This window comes from Hipposideros armiger, unplaced genomic scaffold, assembly GCF_001890085.2.
Source record: "Hipposideros armiger isolate ML-2016 unplaced genomic scaffold, ASM189008v1 scaffold_23, whole genome shotgun sequence".
Taxonomy (NCBI): Eukaryota; Metazoa; Chordata; class Mammalia; order Chiroptera; family Hipposideridae; genus Hipposideros; species Hipposideros armiger.
Window position 1 is genome coordinate 4405130 of NW_017731373.1, and position 25618 is coordinate 4430747.

The window sequence follows — 25618 nt, forward strand, 5'->3', positions numbered from 1 at the left end:
TTAGCTGTAGAGGGCAGTGTCACTGGCCCTCATATGTGGGATCTGAACTGGGGCCCTCTGGCGTCCCAAGCCAGCTCTTAACCAACATGCCACTCGGCCGGCACCACACTGGGTTTTTATATGGGCACAGGCCCACTACATTTCCCAGCTTGCCTTCAGTTAGGAATGTCCCCTTGACTAAGTTAGGCAAACAGGGCATAAGCAGAAATCTGGTGTGCATCTTGTGGGAAATATCCTTAAATGGCAGAGGGTGTGCCCCTTTTCATGTCTTCCATACAGTTAGGCAGAATGTGGATGTGATGGCTGGAACTTGGACTGCCATCTTGGACTATACGATAGCAGCCACATATTGAGGATGGCAACATGAGATGATAGAAAGAGCCGGGGTCTTTGATGCTCAAAGAGTCATCCTACCAACCCTGAACTCTCAACCTTGGACTCCTTCCTCTATATGAGAGAAAAATAAACTTCTCTCTTGCTTAAGCCACATTTTTTGTCTGTTCTTTTGATTTTATCACTCATCTAATTGTGAGTGATACCAAGGGCTATCCTCATTTTCTCAGAATATGGTGTTCTTTCTCTAGACCTCTCTGTACTCAGTGTTCCCTCTACCCATTGTGCTTACTCCTTTTTGTCTCATTCCCTCTGCTATTCATATCTTTGCAATCTACCCATTGTCAAAGCCATCTCCAATGTTTTTTCCATGATGCCTTTCCTAATCCTCCAATCACTAGATTCCTTAGATTTCTCTAGCATTTTTAATGCCCTTTTCAGTATCCTCCCTCATAGTTGTCATCTGTAAACTAATTTTACCCCAAAGCCCTGTCTTCTATGTGAGGGCAGATAGCCACCAAAGCACTGTGGCTTATGCATAGCAGGTGTTCGTTGAGACACATTGTGAATGTTGTCAAGCTCACAGAGGCTCTCTTTTCTTTGGAGAGTGCCGCTGCCCACACACACTCCCAGCACAACCACCATTATGTTTTACTATATGACTGCCATGACCCTGGCTGGCTAGACAAGTGAGAGAGACCTTTTTTCTAGTTGATCTGGTCAGAGTCTCTCTTCTGAGAAATGGATGTAGAATTCTGAGGCAGCATGTAAACTTGAGGGCTGTGGGAAGCCATGTTTTACCGTGAGGGCTGGAGAGGTGGTGAATGTCAGTTTACTAACACAAGAAAAAATGGATAAGAGATAGAAGTTCTGATGACTTTCTAGCTTCTTGGCCTAATCGTTCTAGAGGTCAGGATGTTTTCCTGCACTTGGGTTCTATGAGACACCTTTGATTCTTACTATAATAAATGTTTACTTTTAATTTAAGCTAACTCTAGTGAGCTTTTTAGCCTCAAAATCAAAATATCAATATATATCTGTGAAATTTTATTTAACTGACTTGCCAGAGGGTCACAGATTGTTTAGTGACAAAGTAAGGGAGCCTTTCAACTACATCAATTTGGAGGAATAACCACATGGGTTAAGAATTTTACACACTTCTTTTTCTTTCTTCCTTGCCCCAAATTGTGCCCTATTTTGGCTTTCTGTGACATTTGTTATCCACAGCACTCATAAAACATTTATCATTTAATGCTTTATTTGGTCAGTTTCCATGTATAAATCTAGTTCATAAACTACAGTGGGGCATGGCTCTATCTTGCTTGTTCTCCTATCCCCAAAAGCCCAATGAATCCACTGGTATGTTAGCTTTTCTGTATTTGTGTTGGGAATAATCTGAACTATTATAGGCCAGTCTTTTGTTCCTAATTAGATTAATACCAAGATTAAGATTATTTGTAATTCAATTTGGTAGAAAGTTTAAGTCCATGAACAGAAAGAGAGAAAATAATGTTATATTTTCTTTCTTCTTCCCCCCCCCCTTATTTTCTTTACCACAGAAAAATCCTGACCCAAGAGAGAAGGACAAACCAGTAGTGATAATGTTGAAAAAAAGTTTCAATAGGTCAATAACTTAAAGCTTTAATGTGAAATTCACTCTCAAGTGTGCTGTGCAACAGAACACGTATTCTTCTGTTGTCTATGTCCAGCAGACAGTTGGAAACCAACACAGGATGCCAAAACTATGTGACCTACATTTGCAGAGAGACAGCATTTACTAAAATGAAATCTAAGATTCAGAATCTTTAGTTTAAATTTCTTTGGGAGTATTATATGTACTGGATCATGGGATAATGGATGCATTCATTTTTGTTGTTGTTGTTTTGCTTCCACATATTTAAAACCATGTTAATCTGTCTCTCTATTTTTTAAAACAACAACAACAAAAACAAAAAAACTCTCACTTTGGGGTGGGGGACTTTTTTCAGGTATAAAATATTGATCTCTTGATAGTATAACCATATTTCTTTATCTTTGGAATTAAGGTAAAATCTGAAACCGAACTTTTAACATTCTGGCTTACTTTGCTTCTTGTTAGTGTGAGTGAAAGAAATAAAGCAAAATGATTAACATATAGTCAGATCCATTTTCTCTTCATACAAATGGTCTATGAGTACATTTCCAGAAGTCAAAAGCAAATGTTTTAAAGGGAATTTCACATTCCCACAGGATTCCCTAAACAAGCCAACTCATATCTAGCAACTAACTCCTTAAAATGGGCAGAGAGTTTGTTTTGATGATTTTGGTAACCATGGTAGTGGGCGGGAAGGTATCTTTTTCTGAGGCCTGGTCAGGGAGGGATTTCCCTTAAAATCAAGATCTTTTCTGAACTAAAACATTCACACACTCTGACTCTTAATCCCCAAATTGAGCAAATGCAGCCTAAGCCTGAAGTGATCACATATCCTTGCATCATTTGGTGTCAACTCACTGAAAGCCTTTTATTTTCCCAAATTTTCAGGGGAAATAAATAAGCTATTTCAACATTTCCATGGCTTTCACTTCTGTCTGGAATGTTTTTTCTACTCTCCTTTATTATCCCTTTTCTGTTCCCCTTTCCAGCTAATGTGCTAAGATCTGTCTCAAAGTTTATGGCCTCGGGAAGTCTTAACAACCCATCAAAATTAATAATTCTCCTTTTAGTGCCACCCACAGCTCTGCTCTCATATCTAAAGCTCTTGCAAATCACATTAGTAAATGATTCTGTCTCCTTTCCCAGAGGGCTGTCCCTCCTTGGCCTCTTCTCAGAATATATGAACTCCCTTTGGGATGTAGCACTGTTTTACTCATCTTCCCATCCTCAGCACCCAGTCTAGTCAGAGTTTAACAGAGTTGCAGTATAAAAGAGAGTTAGTTGCTTTGCTACATCAATCATGCACTCTCTCTCCTATATCTCCCATGGGTCTTTTTTTTCCCCTAAGCCTACAAATGTGCTCAAATATCTTTAACAACTACCCGCAGTAAATGATTTAAACTCTTTGAATGAATAAGAATCCATGAGTCCTGGGCCGGCCGGGTGGCTCAGTTGGTTAGAGCACATGCTCTTCACAACAAGGTTGCCGGTTCAACTCCAGCATGGGATGGTGGGCTGTGCCCCCCACAACTAGATTGAGGCAACTGGACCTGAAGTTGAGCTGTGCCCTCCACAACTAAGATTGAAGGACAACAACTTGACTTGGAGCTGATGGGTCCTGGAAAAACACAGTGTTCCCCTTCCCCAATTCCCCAACACTGTTCCCTTCCCCAATTCCCCAATAAAATCTTAAAAAAAAAAAAAGAAAGAAAAAGAAAAGAATCCATGAGTCCACAGTGATGTGAATGAATAAGTAAATAAATGGAGGAGAAGTGAAAGCTCTTCCTTATACCATGAAGCCAATTAATAAATGTAGAAGGAATAATGAATTTAGAAGTTACCATTTTGCAGCCAGTATAATAATAATTGACTCAAGCAAGCATCATCAACAGATGCTATAGCGAGGAGTAAAAATCTGAAGAAAAATGGGCCATTTACATAGCCTCAAAATATCTTCTATAAGATTCTTATTAATTACAAGGAGAAAAACAGCAAGCTTACAGTGATGAAATCTAGCAAATACCATCACATTGACCAAATTATTTAAATGACCAGTACTGGGACAAATCAACATCATGAGCCTCCTGATACGATGCACTAAGAAAGACACAACATCACTTCTCTAAAGGCATTGCCAGAATGTAATCAGAAGGAAACATTAGATTAACTAAAATCAAGGGACAACCTACAAACTAACGGGCCTATTCTTTTCAAATATGCTAATACGTCATGAAGTGTGAAGAAAGACTGAAGAACTATCCCAGGTTGAAGGAGACTAAGTGATATGGCAATTGAATGCAACACATGATCTGGGATTTTCTTTTGCAATACAGGACATTATTGGAACAATTGGTGAAATCTAAATAAAGTTTGTAGATTAGGTAACAATACTGTATCAACATTAATTTTCTGATTTTGATCACTGTGCTATAACTATATAAGAGGATATCTTTGGGTTTTTTTAGGAACTACACTGAAATATGAAGTGTAAAGCAGCATCATATTTGTGATTTACTTCAAACCACTTCAGAAAAAAATAATGGTGGGAGAAAGGGGTTATAGGAGAGAGAGAAAGAGAGAGAGAGGAAGCAAATAAGGAAAATGTGATAAAATATTAATATTTAGGAAACAGACAAGCAGTATATAGGAAATATTTGCACTATTGGAAATTCTCTGAAGTCTCAAATTCCATCAAAATATAAAATTTAAAAATAAAGAAGACAAGTCAATCAAACGTCCTTTGATTCCTCCTCCTCCAGTCAAGGTTCCAGGAAGGGTCTAGCAGTCTCTGCACTTGCTGACTCTCACCCACTGCAATTCATTATCCTTCTCCATTACCCAACTGAAATGATTTTGATTTAATCTCCAATGATCTCAGTGCTGCCAAATCCAATAACGTTTTTCTGTCCCCTTCTACTTTTCATCTCTACAACATTGGACACTGTCTTCACTTTGATTTTAGAAGTTCAAATCCTTAAGCCCTAAACACAGCTTATGACTTTTCCCTCACCTAACTTTGTAGCCTCCCTCCCCACCATTCCCAATAATCAACTTTACCATTATTTGAAGTTTAATACTATTTATGTGTGGCTCTTTTCATGCATTCCCTTTTCTCAAATTACTCTCATCTTCAATTAACAAAATTAAACTCATCTACCAATTGGCAGCTTACATATCACCTCTTTTGAGGAACTTCTCTGAATGCCATGTTGAATTTTGATAGTACTTACAACCTGTGATTCTCTCCATACCACTTAGCACCATATAATATAGATGTCAATTTACTTATCTGCCTCCCCCCGACAAAACCCTGAAGGACAGAGACCATAGCTTATTCACATTAATATTCTCAACACCTAACATAGTTCCTGACACAAACTAGGCATTTAATGTGTGTTGGATGAATAACTAATTGACAGAAGTGACATGTTGAATCTGAAAAGAGAATCTGGCTTCTTATTCCTACACCTTGAAGAACAAAATTTTATTCTAAAGCAGAATGTTGTAGTTAAGACCAGGCATTAGTTGTTGGTTTCTTTTTTAAGTAGCCATATTTTATAGTTATGACTATTTAGTACACTGGGGCCATCATACCATTTGTGGAACTACAGTCTGGCTGCTATAATAACAGACCCAAATGAGAGTAAAAGCCTGCCACGCAGACTTTCCTTGATTTTTCAGGTCTTCTCAAGCTTAATGACAGTTATATTTCTCTTTAGAGTCTAGTTTCCTAGTGGTTTTCATTTTTAGAGAAAATGAAGTTTGACATAGGGCATAAAATTTTTTCATTAGTCTTATAGCAACCTTCAAAAGGATGCTTAAATAATGGCTTTATTTTTCTGAAAAAAATATTTGGTCAAATCGTTGAAACAAAATGAAACTCTGGAAGAGTTTCATGAGAGAAACCCATTATTTTTGTTCCCCATAAGGATTTATCCCAGAGAGCTGCATTTATGAATCTTCTCTCAAGTATAAAAAAACTGAGATATAGCTTACATCTAAAACCATAAAGTTGATGTGGAGATGACACTTTAAGCCCTCGGAAAAAAAAATCATTACTTTTTTTTTTTTTTTTTTTGGATAGTTATGAGGAAAGGCACAGTCAGAGCTAAATTGGCCTGGCGCCTGGTTTCATTGGGTTGGAGGCAGCATCCTTCGATACTTTTGCTTCCTCAGTTACCTTAAGGAAAACATGTCTTCAGCTCAGTGTGGTTTTGTGGGGTTTGGATTTGGATCAGCATTCTGGATGGACAATAAACTATGAAAACACACAAAAATCTCGGCAAACTAGGAGGGAGAATTGTTTTTCTCAAAGGCTCCTTTGTCACGCACACAAAATTTAAACTCAAATGTTGCTCTTGTGGGATAGAACGCTCTGCACACAGATTAATATTTAGTGATGGCGATGATTTAGAGTAGACACGAATTCTGAGACATAAAACTGGAAGTGTAACAGAGTAATCTTTCTTGTGCCACAAGGGTAGAAGAAGGAGAAAAGGTGACAACCGGACTACTGTGGAAAATTAAGTATTTGAAAACTGACTTTGAAAAAAGAGTCAAAAAACAGGAGAACGTCTTTATGTCCTTGGAGTAGGCAAAATTTCTTAAATGGGACACAAAAAAATAGTGCTGAGCATACAAGAAAGATGGGTAAATTAGACTGTAACAAAATATAGAATTTCTCTTTATAAAAAGATACCATTAATTGGATGAAAACGCACGCCCCCAAAAAGTGGGAGATAATATTATTAACATAAAAGACTTAAATCTGGAACATATAAAAGGAAAAAAAAAAAACAAAAAACTCCAGGCTGGCTGAGTGGCTCAGTTGGTTAAGAGCTTGCTCAAGAGTGTAAGCTCTGAGCAACAGCGGTTCGAGTCCCGGCCTGAGCTGAGCTGCTGTTGAGCTGCCAACAGGTGGCAGGATGGCTCAGCTAAAAACAAAAAACAAAAACAAAACAAAACAAAACAAAAAAACTCCTAAAAATCAATTAGAAAGGGATCAGAAACTCAGCAAAAACACTGGTTATTGACTTGACTGACACCTCACAAAGATGTCCAAAAAGGCCAGTACACATAACAAATGGTGTGCAGCCTCATCAATCACCAGGGAATTAAAACTGTTAGTTCAACTTAAAAGATAAGTGACTGTTTCTGTGGTTTGATCATGTGTATAACCAAGTCTTTGAAGATGCAAAGTTTTGTCTGAGTACCTGAGAACAGAGCTCAGTCATCAACAGAACTGGCTTTCACTGAAAAAATAAACCTTCATGTCTGGCCCCTCTTTTACATGCTTTAGTTTCAAAATTGCCACATCTCAATCAGGTCAAACATTTAGATGAACCTAACTATCTCAAACCTCTGTAAAATGAAATGCAAAAAATGCAAAAAAAAAGAAATAAAAGCACATCTTTGAAGTCGAAAAAGGAAAACTGATTTTCTCAAATTCCAAGAACAATTAATAAACTTTAGATCTTAATTATTCAATTATTTTTTGTTCCTTCATTCAAATAGCATTTCACTATGCCAGGGATAAGGGTTATAAACTTGTGTGGCAGGTATGATATTTTCAGGTCATTAACTCAGATGAGACAAATAATTTATTTTTAGTTAACTGGAATCAGCTTCATCTGTCTGATGGCATAATCCTTATTTTAGTCATTTCCAGATAAAATCAGTGGTTTCAAGGTCCAAATCCAGATTTTTCCTTTCCCTCCTTTTCTTACTGCAGGTCACTCTGAGTTCTGATGCATTAACAGCAGTAGTAGTGGGAGGAGGAAGAGGGATCTGATTGGCAGCCACTGTCCTCCCTGTGTGGGCATCTGCTAAGGTGACTCATCAGTTGCTTGGGCTCTTAGGCATAGCCACAACTCCACCTGGCAGTACTAAGACAAGTCATGTTCTCAGTCCACACTCTGTTGTCCACATGTTTTAAGCCTACTGTCAGCCATTTGCATGACCCTCTTGGAGCAGAGGAAGTTCCAGAAGCCCTCTTATGCCTTTGGGGGCAGTCTCCGGCTTCTCAGTGGACACATCCCATGATAAACATTTCTACTTTATTGGTACTATACTGTGGTAGACTATTTTCCCCAATTGCTCTTTACCACCCCTTGGGTGTGGTGGGCTCATGTTTGGTGGCTTAACTAGAAGAGGGTCATGGTTCAAGAGAAGAAATTCAGTGAAGCCCATGGTGAGGATGGAAACACTTTTATTAGTAAATCAAAATAATATCCCAATGAATGTTCTCAAAGAATGTACACTCTCTTAAGGGAGATCAACCTTTCACCAATAAGTATGAGAAAAGCTTTCAGATCTGTGTTAGGTACATGTATGTAAGGAATTCATCTCAGCCCAAAGGAGAAGAATGGTAAATTCTATCTGGAGAGAAGGGTGAATGAAAAGTTTCCTGGAGAATGTGATTCTAAAAATAATTTTAAAGGTGAGCATTATTCCCACTAGTGATGAGTTAAGATAAAGCTATTTTGGACAGAGAAGGAATAAAGTCTGAAAGCTTTGTCCTAGATATATCGAATTTTGAAAGAGATGTATCAAAATCTCCTATTATAATTTTTATCAAGTTCTCCTTGACTTCCCAATGGATTTTGCTTTATTTATTTTCTAGGTTGGATGGTAAATACGGGTTTTTAAGTATTACCAATTCTTCATAGATCATGCCTTTTATCATTGTATAATATGCTTCTTTGTCCTATTTAGCACTTTTACCTTAAATTCCAGCTTGTCTGATATTAATATTATTCCTCTGCTTTCTTTTCTTATCTTTTCTGGTTTGTTTTTTGTTGTTGTCTCTTTGTTTGTTTGTTTTATTTTGTTTTGCAATTGCCTGATGTCTCTTTACCGTATACTTTTATTTTTATCCTTCATTTTAAGTGATTCTCTTTCAATCAGTACATAATTGAGTTTTGTTTTAATTTTGATTGAATAGTCTCTGTCTTTTATGGGAGATTGAAGTTTGTTCCCATGTACTGCCAGCACTAATGTAATTGATTGTATTCCTTCGATCTTTTGTTTATTTTCATTTCTTCTTTTTCTCCTGTTTTTACTGATTTGATCAAATTGTTTTTCATTCCATTTTTCCCCTGGTGAGTTCACAATGTTTTTTTACTCCATTAAATTGCTACCTCTTTTATCCTCTTCTCATCATTACTCACATACTTCTCTTTTACTATTTGAAATCAAAATACTCTTTTCACTAACATGAAACACTGTTTTCTAATCGATAGACTCTCTCTTTTCCTCCTGTGTCTCTCCTGCCTTAGTAGAATGTGACTTTAGAATACTTCTACTTCCATCTTATGCCCTTCCATCCCTAATTTCCCTGTTTTTATCAGACAATGTAGCACTTTAAATCTTGGACTGCTTTTGAATTTCACCTGACATGTGTCACTGAAGAGTTTTAAACATGGGATTGAAATGGTTAAATTTGCATTTTTAAAAGAGCACTGTAGCTTCAGTGGGGAAGCTTTGGTGGAAGGCAGATATTCTTTATAGTGCACATTTTCAGATCACCCATATACAGAGTAAACACTCAATAATAAATGATATAAACATGAATGAGCTATGTACAAAAATATGTATATTATTTCCAGTGACAGGCATGTTGTTATATTTTGTGCTTTACAAATCTTCTCTCATAAACCTCATTAAAAAGATAATGATAAGCTAGAAGCAACTGGTAGAAATTCAGATAATGATGGGATTATGAACTCAGGAATTTAATTTTCTGATCTTTATCTTTAACTCTAGAATGCCTTCAGCTTAGCTCTGCAGTAAAGAGAAATTAGAGTAGTTGGGGGGGCGGGAAGCACTAGTCTAGAGGTCTAATGATACCAAAGAGACTTAAATGAAATGTCTAACTCTACTTCTGTGGTTTTTGCTTTGTTTTCATGGATATATACTATATATAATATATAATGTTATATTTAAGGGAGTCATGGGATATAGTTTCTTCATAAAAATGTGTCATTCCTTTAAAATTGTATAACTCTGAAACCTAATGTCACAATATCTCAGGATAACTAATTATCTCAAAGAATAGTAGTAATAGTAATAATATCTAATGTATATTAGGTGATTACCATATGCCCAGTGTTGTTTTAAGTGCTATTAAGGATGTTGTAAAATTGCATAAGAATTCTCAAAACACAAACATTTCAAATCAAGCTAATTAAAAAAAATACACTGTGCCTAATCTTCTTTGTTAGACTCTAGCCTAATTAAATGATTCAGAATATGGAAAATGCTATTTACATGATTATGACATTGCTCAGAATACAAAACAATAGGGAAATAGTTAAGTAAAATATGGAAAATCCACATGAAATATTAGTTATACATGTTAAATGATCATATGACTCATCATACCTTTTTGTGATTATCTCTTTAACACCTAACTGCCTTTTTAGAATGTAACCTATAATGTCTGTTTTCTTCACTGCTATATTCTTGGTGACTGCATAATGTACGTATATAATTAGTTCTCAATGAATGATTGTGAAATCATTAGATGAGACATATAAATATAGGAAAAATGCCTGTAACAAATTAGTAAGTAAAACAAGAAAAATGGGTCAAAATATTGAGTTTACAACTATATAAAATATGCCAATGAAAAAGACTGGAGTAGAATACTTAAGATGATAACTTCCCTATAAGGCTGATTATGGAATTGACTTTATTTTCACAATACATACTAAGATTATAAGAGGAATCTAAATGCAACTTTTCCAGACTATGAATTGAGGTTGAGAACAATAGCTATTAAGTGCTCACATAGTCTCATGAAGATTCCAAACCTTGTCTGCATAACTGCTAGGCACTTCTACCTTCAGTCTCTACATAAGAACAGGTGAGAGTGAGGAGAAAGTTAGTAGAGAAGTATTTTTAGAGAGATTTGTTAGAGTGCTGTGCTTTTCCCAGCTACCTTCAAAAGAGAGGGCGCTTCAAGGATACCTCTCAGAGGGCTTGATGTAGGTCTATGAAGTTTACTTACCTTTCACTTAAGTAAGTCTGAAGTGAGGACTGTGAGCAGAGAGCACTGCAGTGGAAGCAGTCTACACTTCCAGAGTTTATCAAAGCAAATATTCCTGGTGCATCACATGGAAAGGAGTGGACATCACAACAGGTAGCCAAGTATGATCTGTCTTGGGATGATCTTATCCCAGAATCTGTGAGAAGGGTACTACCAGAAGCAGGAGCTGCTGAGTCATGGAACTGCAGAAGTCCACGTGAGATGTGGTGATCCTGAAGGGTAAGCCTTAGGTAGAGTATAGTGAAGGGCCCAAGAGAATAAAGTCACCAAAGAAACCAAAAAAGTACCCCATCAGAGAAAACCATCACTTAGACCTCTGCCACACAGAAACAAGAAGAGAACACAGGGCCTTCCGTTTCCTCCTTTCGTATGCAGGTGTTCAAGCATGCTCAGGTGAAAGTACTGAGAACTGAGGAAACACTTCAGATTGCAAGAGATAGAGGAAATTTTGACCTACATTAAACTGAACTTTTTAATACCTGAGAATAGTGCTATTTTTTAATATATGGAAAGGACTGGAAAAAATATGACAGGGTCTGCTTGGACGTCTTTGAGTGATGGAGAAAGGGGAACAGATAGAGCAGTTTTGAAATGTTCTGATGTGAGAAAATAAAGCTATTTCACAATATCATCCACAGACTCGACTCATGCATTCATCTGGTTCAATTGAGAACAAGAGAAAAATATGTTTTATGCCTTTTTAATTGTGCGTGTGTACACACACACACACACACACACACACACACACACACACACACATATATATATATATATATATACATTGTGAGGAATTGTGTTTCTTATAGAAAAAAACACAAGAAGAAGTAATAGACATCTTGATTATAAAAAACAGAAATTAGGAAAGAGGTCTATGGTAAATTGTGGTATAAAAGTAAAGGGAATGGAGAAAAAATTCCAGTCACCAAGTATTTCTTTATTTCCCTGTGCTAGTACTCTTCGTTTGCCTCTCCAGATCTAGTGTCAACTGCTCTTCCCCCACTGGATCCCAGGCGGCTGGCTTCCATGGATGGCTTCACTCAGCCCCTTGCCTTTGGTTGGGTTCATCCAATTAGAGACATTGGCAGTAGTTCAATGGGCAGGAAAATAGAGATGCTGGAGTATTAATTTCCTAACACCATCCCCTACTCTCCAACCAAGGAAGGGTTTGGACAGTGGTTGCATATCCCTGGATTCCTCTAGGCTCCTTTATGTCCTCAGAACGCTTTTCTCAGAGGTTTCATCTTTCACGGACTCAGTTTGCACTGGGTTCCAGTAATATCAGTCCCCTTCGTCTACAGGCTTAGTTGTGGCTGGTTGTGGCTTCCTGTTAATTCTTGGATGCCTCACCACCCCCAGTTGGTTCTTTTTACCTTGACCATGCTTCTGTAAAGAGAACTTTTGTTAAACTCTATCCATTAAACCTCTTCAGTGGACCTTTTGGTTTTGTCTGAGAGTCTAAATTAAACAGTACCTCTCCTCAAGATCTCTTACTATTACTCAAGGGGAAGAGACAAGATAATTCCCTTCAAAGAATTTACTTGCAATCAATGACGAGTAAGTTTACTGATGTGATTGGCCATGATATTAGGTATATGGAGGAAAAGAGGTACAAGATCCCTGTTAGTACAATAGTGAACTAGGTTTGGGTCTCAGCGCTAACATTTACTAACAAAGTAATCACCAAAGAAGAATAATTCTTTAACCTCATTCTTCCATAGGATTGTTGGGGGCGGGGACGGGGGGAGAGAATACTGTACATGAGAGTGCTTTGCACATCAAATCAGCAACTTTTCAGAGTTGTACAAGGATGTAGCCACATTGCCTTGGCTTTTATTGTTCCCTAGCAGAGAGGGGTGGCTAGTTCTTGGTGGACAGCACTCAAAATATGGGTGAAATAGTGGCCATGGGAAAATGCTCCCATCATGAACTTCTGTCAGGAAAGGGTCAGGAAGGGGTAAAAGGGGCAGGAGGAAAAAATGAGACCTGAATCTCCTGAGACTTCAGCCTTTAAGTGGGCACCCCTACAGCATCACCCTGTCTGCACCCTCATCCTTAGTTCTAAAACCAACAAGCCCCAGCTTTAGTTTTGACTTTACCATCTTTCTTCCAACATTTGGATGATCTCTCACTTTTCCAAATTGCCCTCTATTTCCAAACCTCATAGAAACCATAATATATAAAATTATCTGATGTGGACACCACACATGTATGCATTTTGTGGACTGCAGGAAACCACTTAGGCACACTGGTGCTGACAGAGAAACCTTCACAAGGCATGCAACCTGCTAAGGCTATGCCACTGCCATTCAAAAGCTCTCTACATCACCTCCTTCAATGACCAAAAATGGCAGGGGCAAGATTAGGTGATGGTTTCTGATATCTGTTTGCTGGCATTACATATTTATTAATGAGACTTTTTAAATGTGTACCTATTTTTAAACTACTCAGGAAATGTTAAATGCTTGTGCTTTAGAGGCTAGTTGGGCATATTAATTTTCCATTGCAATAAACTCAACTGGTTCTATTACATGCCTCAATATTTGAAAATCTCGAGGATCAATACATGCCAGCAAGGGGTGTGCTAACTTTTAATTTGCCCTTTAATTTTTAATCTACATGGTTCCTAAGAAAGAAATTTAATATATTGATTTGAAATTTGTTTCAATGAAAAATTAGCTCTCTCTAGGCTGCAGCTTTAAATTAATCTTCAGTGAATTTATTGAGTTACTATGAAGGGCCTAAATTTCTGTTACATGACATTAGTATCTTCCTTCTGCAAAGTGGGGGGAAAATGTTCATGCATGAGGGATGAGTGGACTGAATGGAATGAATTTTTCAGAAGGTTTGCATTGAGCAATTATACTTAAATAATGAGAAAACTAAATATGGTTATTTTGAAAAAAATAACTAAAGACAGGTAAAATTTTGGACCCAGCCATAACTACACTTCTCTTTTTACTTGGCACTTTTTTCTCATCTAAGATCTTTCCAAGATCTCTAATTTTTATGCAATGAGTGAGACCCAATTAAGCATTTGTTGAGTCATTTAAATAACTTGTCCAAATTATATGTTATTTCTTCAAGAGAAATGCATTCATTTATTCAACAAACATGTATCCATCACCTTCAATGTCATAGTCAATGAGCTAACACATTCAAAGCATACATAGCAAGTTAACTGCTCAATAAATGTTAGCTACATGATGCAGACAGTCATCACGATGATGACATTTTTCAAGCATTGTGCTAACTCCAAGACATACATTTGTGAGCAAGAAAGATATCTTCCTGCCCTTGAGTCCCTTTCTTTCCAGTTGGGCAAGACAGAAAATGCACAAAAACATGCGATATTTGCTATGAAAATTAGCTGTTTTGCTATTTACAGAATTGAGTCTTGTTTAAGATTTGAACCAGTGGGTCTGGGATTACTTATTTAAATACCCTGCCTTTTTTTTTAAGTATAATTCAAAACTAAATTCCTTTTTGTTTTAAGATTTTATTGGGAAATTGGGGGAGGGGAACAGCGTTGGGGAATCAGGGAATGGGAAAAGACAAGTTGCTGTCATAGTGTTCTTCTGTCTAGTTGTGGAGAACGTCACTTCATTGGCCCATGTTGGTATTATCATTGCACTCTTCCCGGGTGAGGCAGTCGATTGCCTGCCATTGGACAGCTGCTCACAGAGGCTCATGGGAGCCCACTGCAGCAAGGGCTGCAGCCTAGCTGTCAACCACGACTCACGGCAGCCCAGCTCCAGGTTGAGCTGTTGTTCACCATCTTAGCTGTAGAGGGCGCAGCATCACTGGCCCTCATGTGGGTTCAGAACTGGGGCCCTGCTGCTCAGAGCTGGCGTCCCAAGCCAACTCTTAACCAATGCACCACTCGGCTGGCCAAAGCTAAATTTCTTAACATAAGACATTTATTTATAACCCTTAAGGATATCAGGTAATAGCTCTCTCTTCTTTCATTTGGGCTGCATATGGTGGGATCTATATTTACTAACTTTATTTACCAGAAGCAGAATGTAATCTATAGAATTATCTTCTCAGAGGGAAACACAACAAGAATCACTCTCCTCCAGTGAAAAAACTGAGATGTCAGAAGTAACAAATTTCAAATCAAATCTGTCATTCCAACTCCTTCTTAAAATTAATCATTGGATTCTTTTTTTTTCTCTCCTCATGAGTGCAATTCTATTACTAAATGGTTTAGAAGATATCCTAATGAACTCAGAACACTGGTTAAAGGGGAAAGAAAATTAGACTTTGAAGTACAACCCCAAAGACTGATTTTGTGAGTGTATGTGTTTCTTTGCAAGCATGATGTTTTTGTGTAATTTAATTGGCTCATTCCTCATTTTCTGTCATCTCTTTCTTGTTTCCTAGCCCAGGGGCAGACCACTGTACTTTACACCATTGTTTTAACCTCTATCAAAGGCCTTATTATGCATACCCCATCATAAGTAATATCAAAATCCATAATCCTTACCTTCAACTGAGTTAAACATAATTGGGCTTAAAACAACCAATTATGTCCTAAATCCAGCTGGTGTGTAAAGGTGAAAAATGCAATTTCCCTGGAGGAAATGGGAACACCCTGGCTTTATAAAATAGTTTTAAAAGAATTCTATAATTGTCCCTGTTATCTTCCAGGCCTATGTCCCACTACACCTACCCAAGCACAGATTTCATTCATGGTTACCCACTGTTTCCTGAAACACCCCACACTCTCCCCCCAGCAGTGCTTTTGTTCCTTTTCCCTGTGTAGGGAATGCCTTTCTCCCCTCTCTGCAATTCCCCTGCGGAAATCCTACTTATCCTTCCAAGCCCAGCTCAGATGTTACTTCCTTCTTAAAACCTCCCCCATCCCCAGAATTATCTTCCTACATTTTTGTTTCTATAACATCTAACATGTCTTCTCACATGGTGCCTGACTTTATAGATATTTGTGGTCTCTTGTGTTTCACTTTCTAAACTGTAAATTCTTTAAGGGCAGGAATTTAGAAATTTATGTTAATATCCCTTCAGCCTCTCACAAGCTGCCTTTGACCTAGAAGGCGTTCCACAATTGTATTGTGTGAATAAATAATCAACCAGTCTACATCCATCATGGTTCTCTTATGTTCAGAATCCTTGTTGAATAGAATATGTTTTTTTCTCCCCAAAAAGAGTTACTAATAAGACTCTTTTTCTTTTTCTGCTCACATTTATAGAAAACATAAAGCCTGGAACACAAAAAGAGGTTAATGTTGGCACTTTATTTTTGTTTTCCTGCAGCAATTGCATGTCTAGAAAAACATTTTTCTCTAATCATTTCAATGAACGTGTAATGTACTCTGGTAAATACTGTGTCTGATGTGAACCTTTCCTGATGTAGTTGGCTCTCCGGCCCAGGGTTTTCATTAAACAGAGCCCCATGCTGGGAACTGTATTATGCATGTGCTGTGACAAGGAAGCTGAATCTTTTATCAGCACGTATAAGATGGTTTCAGAATAGTAGTATTTTCTACCTCTTTAATTATTCAATGTGAAGGTAATTAATTATGCTTATTGGATTGGTAATTTCTTTCAATCAATTCCAGATTTGAGTAGGAGTCTCTTAGAGGATGCTCAACCCACATGGGCTCACAGCCCCCAAAATAAGAATGGTGTAGACATTCAGATCATTAAATCAAGGATGCAAAGGAAGCTCCTCTCCCCTATTACTGTTTGGAAGAAGCTTTTAGTGGACACACACACACACACACACACACACACACACACACACACACACACACTAACTTGTAGAATATTTCATCAGTTGAGCTCATCTGAAAACAGAGCATAACATTCAGGTTTTACATGTGTTGGGCTGATCACCAAACTAGATTAGCTCTACAACGAAAGGCATGTTTCTTTATGCACCAGTTTAAGAGAGATGTCCCAGTTATGAAAACATTTGCAATAAGCTCCAAGCTTTCGGCTACGCTTTTCAGACCCCTCAGGCTCTCCCTATGGTGGCTGACTGGGTTACCTCCAACTCTAGCTATTAAATTTTCAGACAAGCTCCAGATCATGCTCTCAAGAATGGATCCAGTGACTATTTTGGTTCTTCCCCCCCCCCCCCCGCCACAAGATGTGGCCTAAGAGGAAACTGGGCAGTGCTGGCTCCACACTCCGTAGAAAATGCCTGTCTCTCAGCTGTGCGACTGTTGGCCTGTGACACAGCAGAACACTGCCGACGTTTTCCTGCAAGCTTGAGACTTCACTGTGTCCAAAAATAACTAGACAGGCCAGGTTTGGATCTAGGAAACTTTTTAGCTCATAGACATATTTAATAATGGAAACACTGGTCCGAAATTTCCTACAGAGACCTCTGCTTTGGAAATTTTATACATAGCTACAAAAATACATTTCTGAAATAGTTATGTGGGGTGCAGTATTTAATCTTTTTGTGATTGCAGGACAAGTTCTTTGAACTGCTAAAATCAAAAGCTCTTCTGTTTTTCCTCAGCAGCCACCTCTAGAAGTGTAACCAAGACCAGAAAAAGCAAATAAAATGGGGCCCATTCGTCTACTTATGATTTGATGCCTCATTGAAAAGGACATTTTCTTCCCAGAAAATCTGGGTGCATTTTGTTCGGTTTTATACTATCCTATATTTAAACAAGCAAAAATGGTAGTAGATATTTTTAATTTCACTTAGTGCTTAACAATGCTGAGCATATTTTGTCACTATGCAGCTTAGAACATATGTTATAATTCCAAGAGAGTTTTTAATTCCCTGGAAAACCTTGCAAAATGTTTAAATCTCATTAAATCCAAAAAACATGTAATCAACAGAATGTGTACCACTCCATTTTCACTTTCTAACGCTACCTTAATTGACTCAAATCTCAGGTCTGCTGTCACTGCTCTATGGCTGAATGAAAAAAAAAAAAAAGGGAGGCATCTTCCTGCAGCAAAGACAGCAGGAACTTGCCACCAAAGCAGAGGAAGCAGTAGATCTTCACTCACCTGACCTTTGTTAGCTCCAGGTTGGCCCTGAAAATACAGCAGCAAACAAGACCCAGCCTTTTACAACCTCAGAGGAGAGAAAGATTTTAACTTTATAGTTGTGGCATTGAGGTGCTGGTTCTGCTGCTCTTGGTACAAACTTTAAACCACTCAACTTCACAAAGCCTTTACTTTCTCATCTGTAAAATGGGGCAATCCATTCTTGCTTTCCTACCACCAGGATTGTTGGCAGAGTCAAGTGATGTAGATCATTTGTAAACTATGAAGGGTCAGAGGAACACAAAATACCACTTTAAAAAAGAGAAATAAAGTAGGTTGCTTTAAAACTAAACCTACTATGATTGCCTTTAGATGAAATAACATCTTTTATTTCCCTCATTATTTTCCTAATTGCTATGAAGGGGCTATCACAGCAGAAGACAGCTTTTCTGTCTATCTTCCATCCTTTTGACAGTTAAGCAAAGGAAACAAATCTGTGTCCAGGAAGTTTTAGTCAAAAGGGTTATCAAAAGTCAAAGATACAGAGCACATGTTCCACGCAGGACAAGCACATGGGAACTGTAACAGTAACTCAGTACCTCCAGCTGCTGGGTGTCTCTGGATGAGTGACGGGGAGGCTGACTGACTGTCATGACAAGCCGCCTCCCAACATGAATAAAGCCGCATACAATAGGAGTTTATTTCTTGCTCATGTGAAGACCAAAATAGGCATCTCTGAAAGGTGGGGGCTGTTCTTTAAGCAGAATTTGAAGCACAGGCTGCTTCCATCTCCTGGCTTCACCAACTTCAACACAGAGTTCCCAAGGCCCATGTTTGTCTGTAATGAGCCAGCAGAAAGGGAAGAAGAGCATGAGAAAACTCACAGGATCCTTAACCACTTCAACCCAGAAGTGATATCTATCACTTTGCTTACACTCCACTGACAACAACTAGCCATGTGGTCCGACCCAGTTGGACAAGGAGCTAGGAAGTATAGTTCCTGGGTGCAAAACCACAACTTTGTCATGTGGAAGAGGAGCATTCATTCTGGTTGACAATTTGTTTGCAGTCTGTGCCACATTGTGAACTATACAACAAGCCTAAAGAATGTCAGAACTGGAGGCACCCTGGAAGACATTTGTCAGCATTTCTCAAGCTTTTTTGATTGCCACCTACAGAATGAAATAAATTTTACTTCATAGTCCAGTACACCACACATATGTGTGAAACAAAAGTTACAGAAAATAGTAGTTTTCCTCTTATGCATGATGCACAGATACTTTTTACTCTTTAATTCCACTCTATTTGTTTGTTTTTATCACTAGTTTTGGCCCATTTGTTTATTTCTAAGCCTACTATTGGGTTGTGACCCACTAGATCTAGCTCATCACTTTTGGGGGGGGTACTTTAGGGTTAGGGACAGTGTTAGGGTTAAGGTTAGAGAGAGGGTTAAGATTAGGGAAAGGATGAGGGTTAGGGTTAGGGACAGGGTTAGCGTTAAGGTAAGGGTTAGGGTTAGAGACAATAGCTCATCATTTTAGAAATGACACATATGAGGCTCCAAGGGTTAAGTGATATGCCTGAGCAGCAACTCTGGAGCCATACCAATAAGCAAAGTTATTAACCAAGGGTTATTTTTAAAAAACAATATACATCTCCTGGTTTTAATTTTAGACATAAGTATCTTTGCCAGACATTTTTTTAATATATTTGATGTAGGCAAGTGTTAACCTACAAATGATTATTAAAAATATATTATTCTCTAAATCTATATATTTTTGAAACTTGAAGGTGACCGCCTATAGAAATATCAACTGTATGTTATAAATCTTTAGGTAGTTTGCATCTTGAATAAGTTGAAAGATAAGGATTCAAATTTGTTTCCCTGTTTATACATCTAACTGAACTTAAATTTTCTCTTAAAAAATATTTAAATTCTAAAAATGTATTACCTCAGAAATTCTAAATTTACTTTTAAATTTCCACTATTTTTTAACCTTTCTAAACACAGGTATACAAAATTTTATAATGATATGTGAGCTTCTTACTTTTCTCACAATGTTATTGTCAAATTATAGAGTAACTTGGAAAGTCAAACTAAAGAGTAGCATTTGGAGACAGAATAACACCATCTTCATCAGAAACACGGCCACCTTGGCCTTGAAGGAAGAATGATTATTAAGAAGCAAAAACATCTCTGAAATGAATACACCCTCTTTCAATTCAGTTGTATTTTTATTTTTCTTACATTCTATGCAAGGCTTATGATGTTCTTATGATCTCTTGCCAACTCTTTTGACTAACAAGATTGTGTGGGGAAAAAAATGCTTTTTTGAGCACACATCATACATTTTCTTTCCTAAAAGAATTGTACTGCACAGGATAATTAATGTTATAAATAGTGAGTGTTTATTTGTATGAGGAAGCTGCAAGATGCAGGTTCCAGCTGGCTTAGGTGAGTGTTTACTCAACTGAGAAACCCACACTGTAGGTACAATAGCATTATTATGCTATCTGGGTGGGATGGGAGAGGAGATTCGGGAAACTACTGTAGGAGGAAAGATTCCCATCATTTTCTCTAAGTTACCAGGAATTGGCTTTTGACCCTGGAATTTGACTTCATTTTCTGGTAGTATCAGTGCTGTATTAAGGAGTAGGCGTGCGGAAGCACATACTGAGAGTGTGAGCTTTTGGCTCAAAGTGGTTTCAAGTCCTGACTCTTCTCCTTACTGTGTAGGTGACTTTGGGTAATATGTTAACCTCTCCAAATTCTCAATTAATTCTGTAAAAAAAGAGTACTTACATTACAGGATTTTATGAGGATTAAATGAGATAATGCATGCAAAGTACTTGGGAAAATGTCTGGCATATGGAAAATGTATAAGGAATGCTATTATTACATTAAATGTTAAGACCCAAACAGGGACTTCACAAGCAACTATGAGGCTAATTTTTTTTTAATCACTCATGAACAGATCCTTTTGGGTTAGACAAGTATTATTATTGTTAAAAAACAAAACAAAAAAAACCTCATATTTATTTATTTATTTATTTTATTTATTTATTTTTTTTAAGATTTTTATTGGGGAGTTGGGGGGATGGGAACAGCGCTGGGGAATTGGGAAAGGGGAACAGACAAGTTGCTGTCTTTTTGTTCTTCAGTCTAGTCGTGGAGGACGTTGCTTCACTGGCCCAAGTTGGCACCATCATTGCGCTCTTCCCGGGTGAGGCAGATCAGTCGCCGGCTTCTGGACGGCCGCTCACTGCAGCTTCTGGCCGCTCACGCTGGCTGCTGGCTACATACGGTAGCCCATGGCAACCCACTGCCACAGGGGCTGCAGCCTACGCCGTCACTGGCGACTCACAGCAGCCCAGCTCCAGGTTGAGCTGTTGTTCAGCATCTTAGCTGTAGAGGGCAGTGTCACTGGCCCTCATATGTGGGATCCGAACCGGGGCCCTCTGGTGTCCCAAGCCAGTTCTTAACCATTGCGCCACTCGGCCGGCCCTCATATTTATTTAGAAAGGCCTCTGTAGGCTGAATTTGGTTCTCTCAAAAATTTAATGGAAAAGCTCTTTGCTGGCATTAAGTGGTAAGATAATACAGCAGATTAATATACATTTAGCAAGAAGAAAGCTGTATCATCAGTTTGATGTAGCAAGGTATATATCATATCCTGGAGTGTCATTCCCTTAAATGAGCCTCCCAGTTGTTCTCTGTTGATCATTTACTTGCCCAGAGTCCATGATGCAAAACTCTCTCTGGGGTTTGCTAGATTTCAGCACCACACACCTCAACAGATTCACAGTCCTTGGCTGCAGTTAAAGGTAAATCTCTCTGCATTGTTCAAGAATCCAGAGAAGTAAACAACGCTAAATAACTTTTTGCTTTCTAACTTATCTCTCAGGTCATCTTCAAAGGTAGGGAATTGAGACAATTACATAGGTAATCTACAAGTCACTGCTCGTCTCCAGGAAGGAAATCAGGGCTTTTCTCAACATGATTTCCTTGATTTTGCATAGCTGATGAAATCCAGGTTCTTTTCCTGACTCTTAAGCCATTTAAACCTTAAAGACTTTGGAACTTAACGAAATTCGAACAATATTTTCTATTGCAAGTTTCATCCTTTTTTCTATGAGTTTGATTTTGGGGGATTTTTTTGTTGTTGTTTTATATTCCACGTATAAGTGAGATCATACTGTATTTGTCTTTCTCTGTCTGACTTATTTCACTTAGCATAATGTTTTCAAGGTCCATCCATGCTGTTGCAAATGGTAGGATTTCTTTTTTTTGGCTGAATGATAATCCATTGTACATATATACCATAACTCCTTTATCCATTTGTCTATCCATGGGCATTTAGGTTGTTTCCATGTCTTGGGTATTGTGAATAATAATGCTTCTATGAACATGAAAATACAGATATCTCTTGGAGATACTGATTTCATTTCCTTTGGTTACATTCCCATGAGTGAAATTGCTAGATCATATGGTAGTTCTACCTTTCATTTTTTGAGGATCTTCCATAATGTTTTCTACAGTGCTTGCACCAATTTACAATCCCACCAACAATGCGTAGGCTCCCCTTTTCTTCACATTCACACCAGCTTTTGTTATCTCTTATTTTTTGATGATCGTCATTCTAACAGGTGTGAGATGACATCTCCTTCAGCTTTTAATATGTATTCCCCTAGTAACTAGTGATGTTGAACATCTTTTCATGTACTTGTTGTTCTTTTGTCTATCTTCTTTGCAGAAATGTCTATTCAGGTCCTTTGCCCATTTTTTAATTGGGTTATTTGGGTTTATTTGTTTGTTTGTTTATTTGTTTTTGCTATTGTGTGGCTTGAGTTCTTTATATATTTTTTATGTTAACCCCTTATCAGATATATGGTTTGCAATTTTTTTCTCATTCTGTCAGTTGTCTTTTTACTTTGCTGATGGTTTCTTTTGCTGTGCGAAACCTTTTTAGTTTGATGCAGTCCCACTTGTTCATTTATTTCGTTGCTTGTGCTTTAGGTGCCATACTCAAAACATCATTACCAAGACCCATGTCAGGGAGCTCTTTTTCTATTTTTTTTTCTAGCAGTTTCATGGGTCCAGGTCAAACATTTAAGTCTTTAATAAACTTTGAGTTAATTTTTTGTGAATGGTACAGACATGGGTCCAGTTTCATTCTTTTACATGTGAATATCCAATTATCCCAGCATTTATTGAAGAGACTGTCTTTTCTCCATTGAGAATTTTTGGCCTCCTTGTCAAATATTAGTTGACAATATATGCTCGGGTTTATTTTTGGGCTCTGGATTCTGGGGAACTTTGTTTTTTACTCTAGGGACAAAATAATAGCAATTCTATATTTTTTGGTAACTTTCAATTTCTGCATCATTATAACATTAGATTGCCCCCATGAAAATACTTTATTTGAAAGGCAATTTCACAGAAAGTACTAGTCTAACTCTTTGGAGGTTACTACACTGCAGCTTTGACAGTTTTGTTGACTACTGCATCCCAGCATCTAGAACTATGCCTGGCACATAGTTGGTACAAAATAAATACTAGTTAAATATAATAATTCGCTAAATCAACCTTATACATATAATTGTACCAAAAACTGTAGTTTTAAAATAAAATTTCCTATAAGATCATATGAAAAAATAGAAGTACTGAAGTATTGCTCATTAAAATGAGACTATTAGAATATCTTTATTGATTGTCTCACATTTTTAATTGTCAATAACATATAACTGAACAGAATAATCAGCCATATTCCTTTACACAAATAAATCTTTGAATCTTAAAGTTCAATGGAAAAACCATCAGACACTATAAACTCTTTTGATCAACTGAAACTATTCCTCTGCTCCAGGAACTGCTCCAATGAACAGAATTTTCTTGTTTGCAATTTTCAGCTGGCAGATGAGAAACGCATGAAGCTTTATCCAAATGGAAAACTCAGCCATTCCTGGTAAAATAGAGGGGGGGAAAAAACCTGTCAGCTCGACTAATCTGTCACTGGGAAGAATATTAAGGTGGTGCAACTTATTTCTTTGAACAGGAACAGGCACAGGCTGAGTAAGTTCTAATTCTCACATTTAACTGAACTCTCATCACAATTATCCTTTCTCATCATTCTCCAGTTCTCCTGCAGCACATAGTCCTCTTGCACATGTGTGTGTGAACACACACACACACACACACACACACACACACACACACACACACGGGTAGTTAATAGAAATTTTTCCTTGGGGTTGGAAGGGTAGCAGAGGGGTACCACTACAGCTAGTGCTACTCAGCCTATGATTCATGGAGGAGAGGTGAGGCAAGGGTGGCTCTTGAGACACTCATCTGGGTCAGCTCTCCCCTCACCCCCTTCCTTCCAGTTGCATGGGAAAGTGCATATTGCTAATGACTGCAGAGGCCCCCCCTGGGAGGAAAAGCCATGTTTACACAATTGTTACTGAGCTGCATTCCAAACTCTTTATTGTTTTAGTTGTCTGTTTTAAATCACAGAGAGAATGGTTCGGAAGTACTTTGGAAACCAAGTGAAAAAGAGGAATGACATCCACTAATGCAGTAGTTCCCAGACTTTTAGATTTCATGGACCAGTAATATGTCAAAAATAAGTTAGGAAACCAAGAGACAGTTGCCAACTTTTATTTTGCCAAGTAAGACATTAAAACAACATCAAGCCTTATTATTCACTATCACCAGATCTTCAGAAAAGGAGCAACACTTAAAATATGAAAAAAAAAAGTCAGAAGAATATAATCTTGGAAAAAAGGACTATTCTTTCCAAGAAAGAATGGTTGGTAATGAGAGAGAGAGAGAGAGAGGGAAAGAGAGAGAGAATGAGAACACTGTTAGGAGCTTCCATGGTCATCCCAGATCTCCTCAGAGGCCTCTTATTGGTTCTTTATGCCCACCCCCAGCTTCTGTGCTTTGCTTCTGATTGCTTCCACCAGCAAAACCTTCTTCAAAGGACTGCCCTTGGGCTTCTAGAGTTGCTTTGGGTTCAAGTACAGAAAACCAGAAATGCCTGAGAGTCCTGACTGGTACTTGGGTATGAAAGCCCAGTTCTCTTCCTTAGAAGTGGACAACCTCTGAGGGTTGTCCCCGGAAGGTAATTTACATATGATCAGGCTGAGACTGAGATTGCCCCTGAAACCATGCCCCTGCTTTGCTTTGCCCTCATTCTGTCCTGCTTTCCCTCTCCCTCATGCTTTCTCCTGGGAGCTACTCCATAATATTTCACTTGCTCATAAATCTTCATCTTGGAGTACCTTCTGGGGAACCTGATAGAAGACAGATGGGTAAACACTTCTTCCCAGATGGGTGTCAGTGTGTTCATGGCCTTGGAGGGGATGTTCAGACACTAGGCTTAGATGAGAAAGCCCGAGTTCTAGTCCAAGCTTCACCACCATCCAAATTGTTGACTTTGATCAAGTCCCCAAACTCGGCTTTTTCTGCTCCGCCCATGCTACATGCTGGCTACATGGGAGGATACAGAATGAGGGTAAAGTTGGTGGGGTGGAGCAATTCCACAAATGCAGGTAAGAAAAAAAATGACGTTCTTTTATCTCCTAAAGTTGATCCAGTCTTTTTTTATAAGCCTTGTGTCACTGTATAA